The sequence below is a fragment of the Aquarana catesbeiana genome, linkage group LG06, assembly GCF_042186555.1.
Source record: "Aquarana catesbeiana isolate 2022-GZ linkage group LG06, ASM4218655v1, whole genome shotgun sequence".
NCBI lineage: Eukaryota > Metazoa > Chordata > Amphibia > Anura > Ranidae > Aquarana > Aquarana catesbeiana.
This window is the reverse complement of record NC_133329.1, coordinates 374,213,595-374,230,528: the sequence shown is the minus strand read 5'-3', so window position 1 is coordinate 374,230,528 and position 16,934 is coordinate 374,213,595. Positions and strand designations below refer to the sequence as shown.

General features: G+C 40.7%; 1 protein-coding gene across 6 annotated transcripts in view; it reads right to left on the bottom strand.

The window, feature by feature from the left end:
* GTDC1 (glycosyltransferase like domain containing 1) overlaps positions 1 to 16,934 on the bottom strand; it is a 465,360-nt gene that overhangs the window by 201,558 nt on the left and 246,868 nt on the right. The gene's annotated exons all lie outside the window — the stretch shown is intronic.

Sequence of the window (16,934 nt, the reverse complement as noted above, 5' to 3'; positions counted from 1 at the left end):
GAGAGGGTTCTAAGTGTTCTGTTGCTGGGAGCCATTTTCTTTTGATCATTACACAATTAAGGTTTCCCATAGTGTCTGTCAGAGTTCACATGGCCATCTCAGCTACTACCCAGATCTTATAAGGCTTGTTTCCATGTTCACAGGATATTCCTCTCCAGGTAATAACTGTGCTCAGACACCCAGGCACTTGGTTTGTGTTGCTCTCGGCTACTGTTTGCAGTTTCAGAGAAGTTAAAAGGAAAAAGAGTTTTAAACGCAGTTTTAAGGAATAATAGGCATAGATGTGCAATATCCACTTTGTAGCTTTTACTATAACTGGAGAGTTGCTTCCAGTTCTAGTTCAAAGGAATGAGAGTGAATGCAATCCTTGTTAGACAGATGTGACCAGAGGTGGGGAGATCAGCCGCCAAATTTAAGGAAAGAAGATAACTGCAGAACTGTATTTTCTACCCAACAGGTATTTTCATTTTTTTTTATGTTGGCATCTCTTGATGGTAGTTGCTGGCCGGGGCATGGCTAAGGTTGGGCACCCAGGACACATGCCTCTCATCTTCTATATTATGTCCCAGGTGCCACCATGATCACCATGTTCGCTAGCAAAAGACTTTAGAGCTGAGGGAAGCTGCTCCAAGGCTCATCCATGTCACATGACACAACAGGAAGGGCAATGAGGGAGGAAGAAAATCTCCAGGCATTCTATCGTGTATTTGAGGTCTGAAAGTTCAGGGAGGGAGGAGGAATTTGAACGGGGGATTCAATAACATGGAGGTAACAGGATTTGTGGTGGAAGGGTGTATGTACTGGGATGAGGGGATTTGGAGGTAAGATAATTTGTGCTGGGAGGAGTGATTAAAGCAGAGTTTCAGACTTTATTAAAAAAAAAAAACCCTGTGTTGTTTGCACCTTACGCTATACCAGTGATGGTGAACCTTGGCACCCCAGATGTTTTGAGCCTACATTTCCCATGATGCTCAACTACACTGCAGAATGCATGAGCATCATGGGAAATGTAGGTCCAAAACACCTGGAGTGCAAAGGTTCACCATCACTGTGTTATACCAATTTTTTTTTAAAAACTCACTTTGCTGCTCCCATCTTCAGTGTAGGCATCTGAAGCCCACTGGTATCCCATTCCGGGATACGGCACTGCTGGCTACCCAAGATGCACCTCCCGATTTTGTGCATGCGCATATCGTACAAAGTGCGGCGATGCTACAAGCGATGGATGCCCATTAACTCCTATCCCAGGAGCCAATGGGCAGGCGGGCGGACATAACGCACCTCGCCGCGGCGAGGTACTGCGGAAACAGAGGATTTGCAAGACAAAAAAGGTATTTGCACTGCAGGAAAAAAAAAAAAGGCCAAGTAGATAAGAGAAAGTGATCAGGAACGTGGGGGGGGGGGGGGGGGTTTGATAAAATGCCTGGAACTCCACTTCAAGGGGGAGGGAAGAGAAATTGTGCTGGAAGGGGATTTTGGGGGGGAGGGAAGAGGATTTGTGCTGGTGCAGGCATTTAGGGAAGGATTTGTATTAGGAGGGTGGATTTGAGGGGGGTGGGGGAGAATTTGTTCTGGGAGGTGGGCTTGAGAAGGGGGGGGATGTGTACTGGGAGGGGGAATTTGGGCAGGAAGATGATTTATGCTGGGACACGTGATTTGGAGATGGGGAGGATTTTTGCTGGGAGAGGGGATTTTGGGGGAAGAAGACTTATGATGGGATGGGGGATTTAGGATGAAAAGGATTTGTGTAGGGGGGGTTGTGCTGAGAGGGGAATTTGAAGGAAGGAAGAGAATTTGTGTTGGGAGTGGGGATTTGGAGGAATGAGCAAAGAATTGTGCTGGGAGGGGGAGATTCACCAGAAGGTGGGGTGGAGGGGGGTTGTACTAGGAGGAGGGGGAATATTTGTATGCAGATTGGTGCTGGATTTTTTTCTTTAGGGCCAGTTCATAGTCCAGATGCGTTCCAGGTGCTTTTCTGCATGCGCATTTTTGATGCGTTCCAGTGCGTTTTTGATGCAGTGCTTCCCCCCGCTTTTTTCTTATCCCTAAATAAGGACAAGTGTGTTGCAGTGCGTTTTTGGTGCATTTAGGTGTATTCTAGTGCATTCCAGTGCGTCTTTGATGCGTTTTACATCGTTCCAGTACAGTCCAGTGCAGAAAAAATGCAGCATGTTCTACTTTTTTTTTCTGGAACCGGAACGCACTGCAACTGCAAGCACTGGTTTGAACTATGCCATTGAAAACCATATAACCTACTTTCCATGCGTTTTTGATGCAGAAAAAAAACGCGCTGGACTGCATGTGGTGTGAACTGGCCGTAAAGGGGTGTTTAGAGGGGAAGTGGGGAGAGTGTTAATTTTAGGTGGAATTTTGCACTCTCCTGACCCCTACACTCTGGGCGTAACACACCCCTTACCCCTTGCACTCTCTTCATTTTGTAATCCTGACCCCTGCACAAGGTGTGTCATGCACACCTGACCTTTGCATTTTGTGCATTATGTACTCCTGATCCATAAAGTCTTTGCATTAAATGCCCCTGACCCCCTCGGTGCTTTGCAGACTCTTAACCCCTTGCCACCCAGGCCAATTCGGACATTTCTCTCCTACATGTAAAAATCATAATTTTTTTGCTAGAAAATTACATAGCACCAATAAACATTATATATATTTTTTTCAGCAGACACCCTAGAGAATAAGATGGCCGTCTTGCAACAGTATCTCGCAGCGGTATTTGCGCAGCAATTTTTTAAACACTTTTTTTTGTGTTTCATGCTTTAAAAAAAACAAAACAGTAAAGTTAGCCCAATTTTTTTGCATAATGTGAAAGATGATGTTACGCTGAGTAAATAGATATCTAACATGTCCCTTTTCAAAATTGCACACGCTCGTGGAATGGCGCCAAACTTCTGTACTTAAAAATCCCCATAGGCGACGCTTTAAAATTTTTTATACTGGTTGCATATTTTGAGTTACAGAGGAGGTCTAGGGCTAGAATTATTGCTCTCGCTCTAACGTTCATGAAGTGTTAATTTCGACGACTAAAACATTTTAGTCGACTAAAACTAAAACAATTGAGATGACTAAAATACGACTAAAACTAAAATGGCATTTTAGTCAAAAGACTAAAATGGGACTAAAACTAAAATGCCATTTTAGTCAAAAGACTAAGACTAAAACTAAATTGAAATTTGACTTCAAAATTAACACTGGTTTGTAGTGCATGTTCATACCTCAAAACCATAAATAATAACATATGAAATGTTTCACTCCAGCAGTAGGAAATTGTAGAGAAATGTTAACTAATGCATTACAATTTAAATACAACCATTAGATTTTAGATGACTACAATGAGTTTTAGTCGACTAAAATATACTGGAGATTTAGTCGACTAAAACTAAAAAATTGCAGAAGACTAAAATGGGACTAAAAAGAAAATGCTATTTTAGTCCTAATGCTGTGTACACACGGTCGGACTTTTCGACCGGACTGGTCCGACAGACTTTCCAGCGTACTTTCGACGGACTTTCTAACGAACGGACTTGCCTACACACGATCACACCAATGTCCGACGGATTCGTACGTGATGACGTACACCAGACTAAAATAAGGAAGTTGATAGCCAGTAGCCAATAGCTGCCCTAGCGTTGTTTTTTGTCCGTCGGACTAGCATACAGACGAGCGGATTTCTGGGTCCGGCGGAGTTACGACGCAAAGATTTGAAGCAAGTTCCAAATCTAAACCCATCAGATTTGCGACTGGAAAAGTCCGCTGAAGGTTCGGTGAAGCCCACACACGATCGGATTGTCCGCTGGATTTGGTCTGTCGCGTCCGTCGGACCAGTCCGGTCGAAAAGTCTATACGTGGCATAAGACTTAAACTAAATCAAAATTTGCTGCCAAAATTAACACTGGTTCACGGCAATACCCCTCATGTGTGATTTGAACACCGTTTACATATGACTTACGTGACTTACGTATGCACCCACTTCTGCGTGCGAGCACACGGGGACAGGGGTTTTTTTAAAATAAAAATTTTTATTGTTAATTTTATTTTTTTTCTAGTTTGACACTTTTTTGATCACTTTTATTCCTATTACATCCCTTGTAATAGGAATAAGCACTTCCGGTCCTCTTTACAGTGAGATATGAGGTCAATAAGACCCCACATTTCACCTCTAGGCTGGGAAGCCTGAAATAAAAAATAAATAAATAAATAAATAAAAGATCTCGGCTTCCCAGCCGAGGCGGCGACATTTGTTTGAAAGCACGATCATAGAGACTACAGGGACCATCTGGTCCGCCGGAAATCTCTATCATCAGCATCCGGGGCCGGCGGGTCCATTGTCCAACTCACTGATGGCAGGGGTGAGTCGGTGGATGAACCGGAGTGTGGCTGGAGGGGGGTCGTCCCCTCACGCTGCCTGTAAGATTGATCAAGCGGTTGAACAGCCGCTATGATCATTCTTATGGTGTAGGGAATCGCCGGCTCTAAAAGACGATATCTGAATGATGCCTGTAGCTGGGGCATGGAGTTCACCAGAGCTTCACAGGTTGCCACTGGAGTCCTCTTCCACTCCTCCATGACGACATCACGGAGCTGGTGGATGTTAGAGACCTTGAGCTCCTCCACCCTCCGTTTGAGGATGCCCCACAAATGTTCAATAGGGTTTAGGTCTGAAGACATGCTTGGCCAGTCCATCATCTTTACCCTCAGCTTCTTTAGCAAGGCAGTGGTTGCCTTGGAGGTGTGTTTGGGGTCGTTATCATGTTGAAATACTGCCCTGTGGCCCAGTCTCTGAAGGGAGGGGATCATGCTCTGCTTCAGTATGTCACAGTACATGTTGGCATTCATGGTTCCCTCAATGAACTTTAGCTTCCTAGTGCTGGCAGCACTCATGCAGCCCCAGACCATGACTCTCTAACCACCATGTTTGTCTATAGGCAAGACACACTTGTCTTTGTACTCCTCACCTGGTTGTCACCACACACGCTTGACACCATCTGAACCAAATACATTTATCTTGGTCTCATCAGACCACAGGACAAAATGTGAGGGATGTACTCACTTTTGTGAGATAGTGTATAGATAGATGCACTGTGTTTGTATATATATATATATATATATACATATATATATATATATATATATATATATATATATATATATATATATATACACATATATATATATATATATATATATATATATATATATATATATATAAAATAATGTAATAAAATGTATACATTATATAATGTATATTTTATATGTAAATGTATACATTATATAATGTTGTTATTGTAGGTTATATTTTGGATACACAGTCTAGGAAGGGGTTATTTTTGTACTTGGATTTTTTGGCCTAAGTGAAGTCTCTTTAAGCAATTTGTTTTCAGGTCTTCTAATTTGGTAGTAGCATTCAGGTGGCGATATTTACCAGCATACAAAATGACTTTAGTTGCTCTTGAACATATCCTTCAACGCCCACTGCTGTAATTAAAAGTTACGAAAAGTCACCTTGAGAGCAGAATAATAAAAACAACAAACAAAAAGTTCCGCAAAGTTCTTGAAAAACTTTCAGTCGGTGAAGGTCAAGTCGTGTATAAACACACATGCACACAAAACACCTCGAAATTCTCTGGCTCTGCCGGGCTTAGATTGCACTCCTTAGGTGAGGTATTAGCAAAGCTTATTTATTTCCATTTCCTCAGCTTTATTTGCTCATTCCCCTGTGATCAAACTGATTTCCATGATGTGCCTCTTCTTAATTTTAATACCCGTTTTGCTCATCATATAGACACAAGCATTTGCTATGAAATAATGAAACCATTTCAAAGACTAGTGAAAAAAATAACAAGAGAGAAGTAAACTTCTCTCTCTTTTTTTTAATTAACTGATGAGCGGCCCTGCATGTATAGACGGATATATTTATGTATATATAAAATTCGAGGGAAGGAAGGTTAATTAACATAAAAATCTCGCTAGTTGAGATGCTGAATTTTGCATTTTCTCCAGCCTCCAGTAAGTAGTTTGATTTCCCCGTAATGACCCAGTTCTCCTAATGAGTAACATTAACCCCTGGCTGTAGCTGTCCAGGACTTAATTGTCAACTAAAGCTGAAATAGGAGTTTGTCGATGTGCAGGTATGTGGTATATTAGCTAATTTTACTCCTATCCTCTAATAAATAAATCTGTTGCCAGGGCAACTAGGACCCTTTTATTCCTTATTTGAGGGAAAAAATTGGATTTTCACGCCAGGCTTTTGTAGAAGCAGGAGCAGAGAAGGGCTTATTCCAGTAACTGTGGATCAAATGTGAAGGGTTGGGAGGAAAAGTTTCTTTGTTACCCCCCTAAACCAGATTTTTACTGTCAGAGTAAATAAAGAAGGGGGAATTTAGTTGTCATGAGTGAGAGACAACACTTTCAGACATCAAGCCGCTAGGGTTCAGTAGCTCATAACAACCAACCAGAAATCACCACCATTACTTTGCCATCTCTACAGATGCCCACAGAAAGGATGGAGCGTCCAACTAGCTACAGGACCTTTTAAGACTGGTACACACTATAAAAGTTTTTTTTTTTTTTTTCCAACCCAGCAACGAGAACACACTGGTCAGCGCTCTCAGCCAATGGCTGTTTGGATGCCGATCGGCAGACCTTTTTCGGTCATACCCCTTCGACAGAAGCCAACCAAACAGCCGGCATCGGTTGGACCAGCTGCCATACACACATACTGAATGTTGGCTGGTTTCTGTTATCAAAGTAATGGACAACAATGGAAACCTCTGCCTTCAGAGAATGGTACCACACTGTCTTATAACGTGTCACTTGAAAAAGTGTATTATCTACACACCCACAAAAACATATATTAAAGCCGAGGAAAAGCCTGCTTTGTGATTTTTACCTACAGGTAAGCGGTGAATATTAGCACATTATGCAATTGCCTTACAGGTGTTTTGTTCTTTTTTAACTGCCGCAGTTTACTACTGCTTTAAATCCTGTCTGGAAGGCAAAGAATAAGGCTTCTTAAATAGCTGTTGACATTTTTGATGCAAGGCCTGCATTTCAGGAGTGTGGTACTGCATTTTTTCCCCGTTCCTTCTTGCCTTTGTCCATAATTGACAATTGTTTGCATGTCTATGTTGTCAAAGCATATTTCTTTTATTGCTTTGTTTTAAAACTTTTTAACAAAATAAAATATGCCCAAGAATACAAAGAAAAATGAATACGTATTTGGTACAAGTTCATATCGTGAGTTTACTACTGATTTAGCTTGTACATGAATAGGTCTTTATCTGCTGTTACAGATATGTGTCTATAAAATTTTCTCCATAACTCTTTCGCATGAAAAAAAAAAATGGTTGGCAACAATGGGATACCCTGCATAAGGACATAATCTTACTACACAGTGCATGGAAATTTGTAAGCTTTTAAACAATGCCGCGATGTCAAGTTCTGTGACATCATTTGCCCCAACCCCCTATAAACCAACTAATCTGCTTAGAGCAGTTCTGCAGCCCAAGTCAAACAACTGTCAATTTCTTTATAGTGATTTATTAGTAGGGGAAACCCAACCCTCTCTAATATAGCAATTCATAGCTTTATTTATAAGGCTCCATTCACACAGGTGTTTTTCCATAATACTAAATTTTAAAATCAGTTGGGATAGTGCCTACTTGTAAACTAAATGTGCACACTTGGTGTTCAAATAAAAGCTTAGAGAGCTCAAGGCTTGAATGATACACGTACCTTTTAATGTTAATGCGCCTTTTAATGTTAATGTACCCGTAAAAAAAAAAAAAAAACTTTCCAAAATCTGTAACCCAACTGCATATTGCAAGCTATTCTGAACAATAAAGACTGCTTATAGTGTTCCATATATAGACCTGATCAGAAAAAACTAGAAAAGTAAGAAATATATATTTTTAATTTTTTTTTGTTATGCTGTGTGAATGGGAACATCACAAACATACAGCCTATAAATTATATTTAAGAACACCCACAAAAACTTTTTTTTTTTAAGGAAATACATTTTTGATTAGGAAAAATGTATACTTCCTTGAGAGTTTTTTTGTTTGTGTGGCTGTTCCAGATTCCAGCTCCCATCCAGTATGATGGACAAGAAATGAGGGAAGTCTTAAAAAAAAGGCCAATAAAAAAGGTTTTTAATGCTTCTCCGCTCTATCCAAAACTCAAAATAAAGTTGTATATACTTACCTATTTTCAGGCCACCGTTAACAGTCTTGATATTTGAATCAATGCTGATCTAGGTGTTTGGTTATCTCTCTCCTGAAGCAGAAGATCCGGCAAACTGAACTCTTCTTCCAGAGAGATCAGTTGACAAAGAGCCTATGTCATATTGGTTAATTCTGTTGCTGGCGACATATCACCTAGAAGAAACTTCTACTTACCTATATAGCACTGGTCTCCAAACTTTATAAAGAAAGGGCCAGTTTACTGTCCTTCAGACTTCAGTGGGGCCAGACTGTGGCCAGTGAGAGCAGAAAATGACCCAGTATCAGCGGGAGTAGGCAATGTCTCAAGCCTAGTGGTCAGTGGGAGTAAAAAATTACACAATGCCAGTGATCAGTTGTAGGAATAGTGTCTCATCATTGGTATTAGTGGGAAAATCATTTATATCAGCAGAAGGAATTATGCTCCATTGTTGGTGTCAGTGGGAGGAATAGTGCCTCATCATTGGTGTCGGTAGGAGGACTATTGCCTCATCATTGGTTTCAGTGGAAGATATAGTGCTTCGTATAAGTGGCAATAACAATGACCCATCTGTCGCTATATAGAATAGCTCCCTTGCTGGTCCAGAACACTGCCAAAAATCCTTAACTAGAGAGGTGGTAGCAAGGGACTGACTTCTCGCTCTCTTGGCTAGTGAGGGAGCCAACCATAGAAACAGGTAAATGGTCACTTAGTGATCCTGTTATTGGTGATATGGGCTGGGATCACTTGTGTGACATGGCCGTAAGTCTTCACATGTGTCTAGTACTGAAGAAAGCCAGAGGCTCCAGGAAATGTACATGATTTGTCCCTTCTATTACTCTTCTCCATTCAAAGTTGTATAGTAATGTTTTAGTAAATCTTTGCTTTAAAGCAGATATTCACCCTAAAGGGTAAGTTCAGCTTTATGTCCTCCTACACTCCTCCTCTTTAATCGTTTGGAACTTTTTTCCCCTAATTTGCTCAGGTATCTGCACCCACTTCTGCTGGAATTGCCTAGGTTATTCCACTGGAAGTTCTTCTACCCCCTTCCGCCATGTCACAAGTCTCAGGAGGCTGGGGGACCATTCACACAGTACAGCGTGTCTTGCACAATACAAAGCCAGCTGTGAATCTGCAAGGAGTTACAGTCAGCTGTCCACACTAAACATGCCAGTGCCGGGGAACCGAAGACCAGCGGAAAACCGCCCCAAGTGAGGATGCCACTGGATCCCTGGTTAAAGGTAAGTGTCCCTTTATCAAAAGTTAGAAGCTGCAGTATTTGTAGCTGCAGACTTTTAATTCATTTAAACATGACTGAAGAACGCCTTTAAGTGCTAGATTATCAATAATTCTTAATGTGGGTCATATGAGAAGACAGAGGGGCCAAAAAGCAATGAGAAAGAGGTTGAGCATCCGGCAAAGCTGAAAGGTTCTTTTCACCTTGAGTGAAACACATTATATATAATTTTTTCCATACAACTTTTATCCTGAACACGAGGATACTGGAAATACAGAGGGATTGTGTTTTTATCTGCTGTTATAACAGATATGAAGAACAGTGTTGCAATAAGACTATGTACACTAGGACCAAATGTGTATTCTATTAGCTATTAATGTGCTCTTTGGCGGTGTGTGAAAGTCATGTAGGGACAAGCAACAGCCACAAACCACCTGTTTAAAGCAGGCTTCTACCTTTGATCCACCGTAATAAAAAAACTGATACTTCCACTATCTTTACGCATTCTATTGCACTTTTTTCAGATATATACATGATATCTTTTTATTGCTTAGATCACCTGGTATGTAAAATATTCCTTAATTGTGGTGTTATAGGAATAGAGTGGCATCCAGAAAATGAAGAATGTACCTTTAATTCACTACAGGTAGAAAATATTATTATTATTATACAGGATTTATATAGCACCAACAGTTTGCACAGTGCTTTACAATGTAAAGGGGGACAGTACAATTACAATACAATTTGATACAGTTGGAATAGGAGGACCTTGCTCATGGAGCTTACAATCTAAAGGAAGGGTGAGGTGGTATAAAAGGTAATAGCTGCAGGCATGATCTGATGAAGGTTAATCGGGTACAGTTCTTAGGTGGAGGTGGGGTAGGCTTCCCTGAATAAGACAGGGTAGGGGCTGACCGGACATACTGGGGCGGGGATTTCCAGAGGATGGGATAGGTTCTGGAGAAGTCCTGTAGGCGATCACAGTACATAAATGGTTAAAGTGGCCCTGTCACATACTAAAATATTTTATACCAAGCTTATACTTGCAAGGAATAGATTTAACACTTAGCTCTCCTAAGACCACACCGATCACTAGAATTTTCCGCCAAGTCCACTGGTGAAACTAAAATTTCTGGGAGTGTTGTTCTTCATGGTCCCCTGCAGCTCGTACTGGTTCCACCTGCTAACCTCATGTCAATGAGGAAACAGTAGTGTCATAAGGTCAGCAGAAGAAACCAGTAAGACCTAGGAAAATAAAACCATGGGTCAGCTAGATTGTGTTTTTCCAGCCAATCACTATACTTGGCTTGAAGATAAGTCTGTCACTTGTGATTCCTGTAAAACATCTGTATTGTATATCCATACAGGCCCAGGCTATAGTAACTTGTATGTGTATAACATGATTGGTTCTAAAACCAACAAATCAGTTTTCTTATTGTGCCTCTACTTTCACTTGACATCTAATCTCAATGGCTAGATTACAATTGTAATGGTAATAATATGGTAATCAATGGCAAGAAATAATATGGTGCACAATAGGCAAGTAAGGGATGTAGGTTTTTTTGCTGTCTTTTGCCTCAATCACATATATCTTAAAGTGAAACATGAACAGCCTCATACGATACACAGGGATGAAACAAATTTCCCTTCATAAGTTTTACATGCATATCTGCTGTCTTCAGCTTTATATATTCTTTAGAAAGTTCAGATTGTGTTAGAGATTTTATCTTCCTGTTCATCACTGGAAGTGAAGTCTGGGAACACAACCAAGACAGCTGATTGGAGGAAAGGCACACACCCTCACTTCACATAGGCAGAGACTCTCAGAGCTGTTCTGTGAATAGTTTAGCTGTCTGCTAATCTATTTATAGCAACCTCCCGGACACAGATTTCAGCCTGGTTTTATCTCCTGTGATGGAGAACTTGTCAGAAGTTATCAGGCTGATAACAGAGGAACTTTGAAGAGAGATAAGAGAACACTGCAGATATATATGCCCAGCTCAAATTTCATGAATCAGGTTTCATTCACACCATATCAGCTGAGTTGCATTGATCTGCACAGAACAAGCTTAATGCCAGGACACAAAAAATAATTGTTTTCCATGTACCCTGTTCACACCACAAAACTGTGTTGATGTGAGTTGCAGGGTGGTATGTAAAAATGCAGATGTACTGTATTTGTTCACACTGCACCTCACCTCAACACATGTCACAGCATCTCAATGCTTAAAGTAATGTCATTTTTCTATATTTCAATAAGTTAAACAAAATAAACAGTGTCTTGCATCGTAAAAATATAAGCCGACCTTCCATCACCGCCGCTACACAAGGAACACCAGTCCAGGTGCTGAAAACCTGTTTTCCTGTGCAGGCTGATGTGGATGAGCCCTAAAATATTTTGATGAGATAAAATCTAAAAAAAATGTCAGCAACCGTGGACTTCGGTGGCTATCTTGAAAGAATCCGCATGGTCACTGGATGCAGTTTTTGGACCTCTTTACCTTGCAGTGAAAACATACAGTCAGGTCCATAAATATTGGGACATCGACACAATTCTAATCTTTTTGGCTCTATACACCACCACAATGGATTTGAAATGAAACAAACAAGATGTGCTTTAACTGCAGACTTTCAGATTTAATTTGAGGGTATTTACATCCAAATCAGGTGAACAGTGTAGGAATTACAACAGTTTGTATATGTGCCTCTCACTTTTTAAAGGACCAAAAGTAATGGGACGATTGGCTGCTCAGTTGTTCCATGGCCAGGTGTGTGTTATTCCCTCATTATCCCATTTACAAGGAGCAGATAAAAGGTCCAGAGTTCATTTCAAGTGTGCTATTCGCATTTGGAATCTGTTGCTGTTAACTTTCAATACGAGATCCAAAGAGCTGTCACTATCAGTGAAGCAAGCCATCATTAGGATGAAAAAACAAAACAAACCCATCAGAGATATAGCAAAAACATTAGGTGTGGCCAAATCAACTGTTTGGAACATCCTTAAAAAGAAAGAACGCACCGGTGAGCTCAGCAACACCAAAAGACCCGGAAGACCACGGAAAACAACTGTGGTGGATGACCGAAGAATTATTTCCCTGGTGAAGAAAACACCCTTCACAACAGTTGGCCAGATCAAGAACACTCTCCAGGAGGTAGGTGTATATGTGTCAAAGTCAACAATCAAGAGAAGACTTCACCAGAGTGAATACAGAGGGTTCACCACAAGATGTAAACCATTGGTGAGCCTCAAAAACAGGAAGGCCAGATTGAGTTTGCCAAACAACATCTAAAAAAGCCTTCACAGTTCTGGAACAACATCCTATGGACAAATAAGACCAAGATCAACTTGTACCAGAGTGATGGGAAGAGAAAAGTATGGAGAAGGAAAGGAACTGCTCATGATCCAAAGCATACCACCTCATCAGTGAAGCATGGTGGTGGTAGTGTCATGGCGTGGGCATGTATGGCTGCCAATGGAACTGGTTCTCTTGTATTTATTGATGATGTGACTGCTGACAAAAGCAGCAGGATGAATTCTGAAGTGTTTCGGGCAATATTATCTGCTCATATTCAGCAAAATGCTTCAGAACTCATTGGACGGTGCTTCACAGTGCAGATGGACAAGGACCCGAAGCATACTCCGAAAGCAACCAAAGAGTTTTTTAAGGAAAAGAAGTGGAATGTTATGCAATGGCCAAGTCAATCACCTGACCTGAATCCAATTGAGCATGCATTTCACTTTCTGAAGACAAAACTGAAGGGAAAATGCCCCAAGAACAAGCAGAAACTGAAGACAGTTGCAGTAGAGGCCTGGCAGAGCATCACCAGGGATGAAACCCAGCATCTAGTGATGTCTATGCGTTCCAGACTTCAGGCTGTAATTGACTGCAAAGGATTTGCAACCAAGTATTAAAAAGTGAAAGTTTGATGGATGTGTTGTTAATCTGTCCCATTACTTTTGGTCCCTTAATAAGCGAGAGGCACATATACAAACTGTTGTAATTCCTACACCGTTCACCTGATTTGGATGTAAATACCCTCAAATTAAAGCTGAAAGTCTGCAGTTAAAGCACATCTTATTTGTTTCATTTAAAATCCATTGTGGTGATGTATAGAGCCAAAAAGATTAGAATTGTGTCGATGTCCCAATATTTATGGACCTGACTGTAATTTCAATGCATGGATATGCATTTGAAGTAACAATCCAATTTCTTTCTGTGTGTCTTGTTCCCACCTATGAGCAGCACTCAAGTGTTATTAAACTGAAACTATAAGAACACATTTACATCTACAAGTGTGCATTACCACGCCTGCTGCAATGTGCTCTCATACAGTATCTCACAAAAGTGAGTACACCCCTCACATTTTTGTAAATATTTTATTATATCTTTTCATGTGACAACACCGAAGAAATTACACTTTGCTACAATGTAAAGTAGTGAGTGTACATCTTGTATAAATTTTACTGTCTCAAAATAACTCAACATACAGCCATTAATGTCTAAACCGCTGGCAACAAAAGTGAGTACACCCCTAAATGAAAATGTCCAAATTGGTACCAATTAGCCATTTTCCCTCCCCGGTGTCATGTGACTCGTTAGTGTTACAAGGTCTCAGGTGTGAATGGGGAGCAGGTGTGTTAAATTTGGTGTTACCGCTCTCACTCTCTCATAGAGGTCACTGGAAGTTCAACATGGCACCTCATGGCAAAGAACTTGAGTTATTTTGACTGGACAGGAAATGCACACTGTTATACAAGCTGTACAATCACTACTTTACATTGTAGCAAAGTGTCATTTCTTCAGTGTTGTCACATGAAAAGATATAATAAAATATTTTCAAAAATGTGAGGGGTGTACTCACTTTTGTGAAATACTGTAAGTGTGAATTGGCTCTGACTCTCTATGATGCAGTTTGTTGGGGGTGGTTTGTACACCCATCCCCATAGTGGTTGTTTACATGTGGGTTGCAATACTGCATTCTGCTGTGCCTGCTGGTTTTTCACCCAGGGTTAGCCCTGTTCCTTATTTTATACTGCATGCCTCAGATATTAAACCTTTATGGCCCGTGTTTTTTTATTATTATTATACAGGATTGATATAGCACCAACAGTTTGTGTAACATGAGGGCAGACAGTACAGTAATAATACAATTCAATACAGGAGGAATCAGAGTGCCCTGCTTGTTAGAGCTTACAACCTAGGAGTGTTTAAAGAATGTATTGTATGTGGCTCTCTACCTATGCTCTTCTGACAAGGGTTATTCAAGGTCTGTACATAATCATTGTAGCTCTGAGAATGATTTATGTTTGATGAATAAAAGTATTTCATTGATTCCTAATAATCTTATTATTAGGTGGTCTTCCGGACCAGCCGCCGAAGTTTTACTGCGGCAGGCTGGCTCCACTGTGCGAAACCATGTTACTGTACGTGATCTTGCGAGGTCCGAATAGCAGGCGCGTGCCCGCTGCACAGCGGGGGTGCCAATGCGATGACCGCTGGCCCCGAGCGATCGTGACCAGGAGACACAGAACAGGGACGAGTGTGTGTAAACACACACTTCCCTTTTCTGTTCTGACAGGAGTGACAGATCGTGTGTTCCTATTAGCTAGGAACCACGATCTGTCACTTCCTGTAGTTAGTCCCTCCCCCTTCAGTTAGAATCCCCTCCCAAGGAAGATAGTTAACCCCTTCACCACCAGTGACATTTTTACAGTAATCAATGCATTTTTAATCGCACTGATCGCTGTATTAATGCCAATGGTTCCAAAAATGTGTCAAAATTGTCCGATGTGTCCGCCATAATGTCGCAGTCACGATAAAAATCGCAGATCGCCGCCATTACTAGTTAAAAAAAAAAATAACAACAAAAATGCTATAAATCTATCCCCTATTTTGTAGACGCTATAACTTTTGCGCAAACCAATCAATATACGCTTATTGCGATTTTTTTTACCAAAAATATGTAGAAGAATACATATCGGCATAAACTGAGGAAAAAAACATTTTTTTTTTTTTTTTTTATATTTTTTTGGGGGGGATATTTTTAGCAAAAAGTATAAAAAAATGCATTTTTTTCAAAATTGTCACTTTTTTTGTTTATAGTGCAAAAAATAAAAACCGCAGAGGCGATCAAATACCACCAAAAGAAAGCTCTATTTGTGGGAAAAAAGGATGTCAATTTTGTTTGGGTACAACGTCGCACGACCGCGCAATTTTCAGTTAAAGCGACGCAGTGCCAAATCACAAAAAGTGCTCTGGTCAGGAAGGGGGTAAATCCTTCTGGGGCTGAAGTGGTTAATCATGAAATAAAAATGTACTGTATTTATCATTTATTTATATACTAATACAATTAAAAATATATATATATATATATATATATATATTTGTTACTACATGGCAGCTATACTTTGCATTGTCAGCTATAATTCTACAACCAGCAGGGAGCATCAGCTTTGCTGTGTTAGGCACAATTCTGTAAGGGACATGTTGGACCTTCGGCAAAGAAGCCACTGCTTCCACATAGGGAACAAGGGTATTTCTTTGTAGCATGCTGGCAGGGCACCCTTTTCACATGGACCAGATCCGGTGGAGCAGTCGGATTACAGGTTATGCAGAGCGGATATAGTCACAGCCCGCTCTGCTCCATGGGCTACCAGATGTAAATGGACCAGCTGTCTATTTATACCTGACTGCCCTCCAATCCGATCTGGCCAGATAAAAAGGGAACTGATCCCCCTTCTGTTTTTTTTTTTTTTTTTGCCGGATCGGACCCAGAGGTAGGCAGGTATAAAAAAACACAAATCCATTTATATCTGGTGCTCCATAGAGGAGAATGGAGGATTAGATCATGTCCAGCTGAAAAATGAATAGCCGGACACGATCGGGCCTCTCGTGTGAAAGAGACCTAAGAATTTGTGCACTTTTTGTTTTAACACGTTTGGAATGCATTGAGCTGATTTAAAATATAAGTTCAAGAGGAAGTAAACCCCGTTTTTTTTTTTCGTTTTTTTTTTTTAATATTCTAAAAGAATTAATTGTTTACACATCTCCCACATTTATATGCATTTAAAAAACGTTTTCCAAGTACGTTTCATTTGTTTAGTAAAAAAGATCCTCTTCCGGGATTCGACAGCGCCATCTTGACTCTTGTTTTCTGATCCTCGCGTAGACGTCATTTCTGCTCGAGCATGCGCGATCGCATGCACAAGAAGAGAACCAGGACGCTGAGGAGGAAGGCATAGTATCGCGAGGCTTCCTCGCTGTGCCGTTTAAAATTTAAAAAATTACAGACCCGGCATGCTGTTAACCCTGAAATGGCACACATAGCATGCCGTGAATCAAGCGACGCACTGCGCACGCGCTGGTGACATCATAAAAGATTGCAGTAAGGATTGCCAGAAAAATGTACAGGTAAGTGAGATTTCACAGGCACAGATCAGTAGCATTGAAAATGCAGCTTTCAATGAGCTAAAGTTTACAGA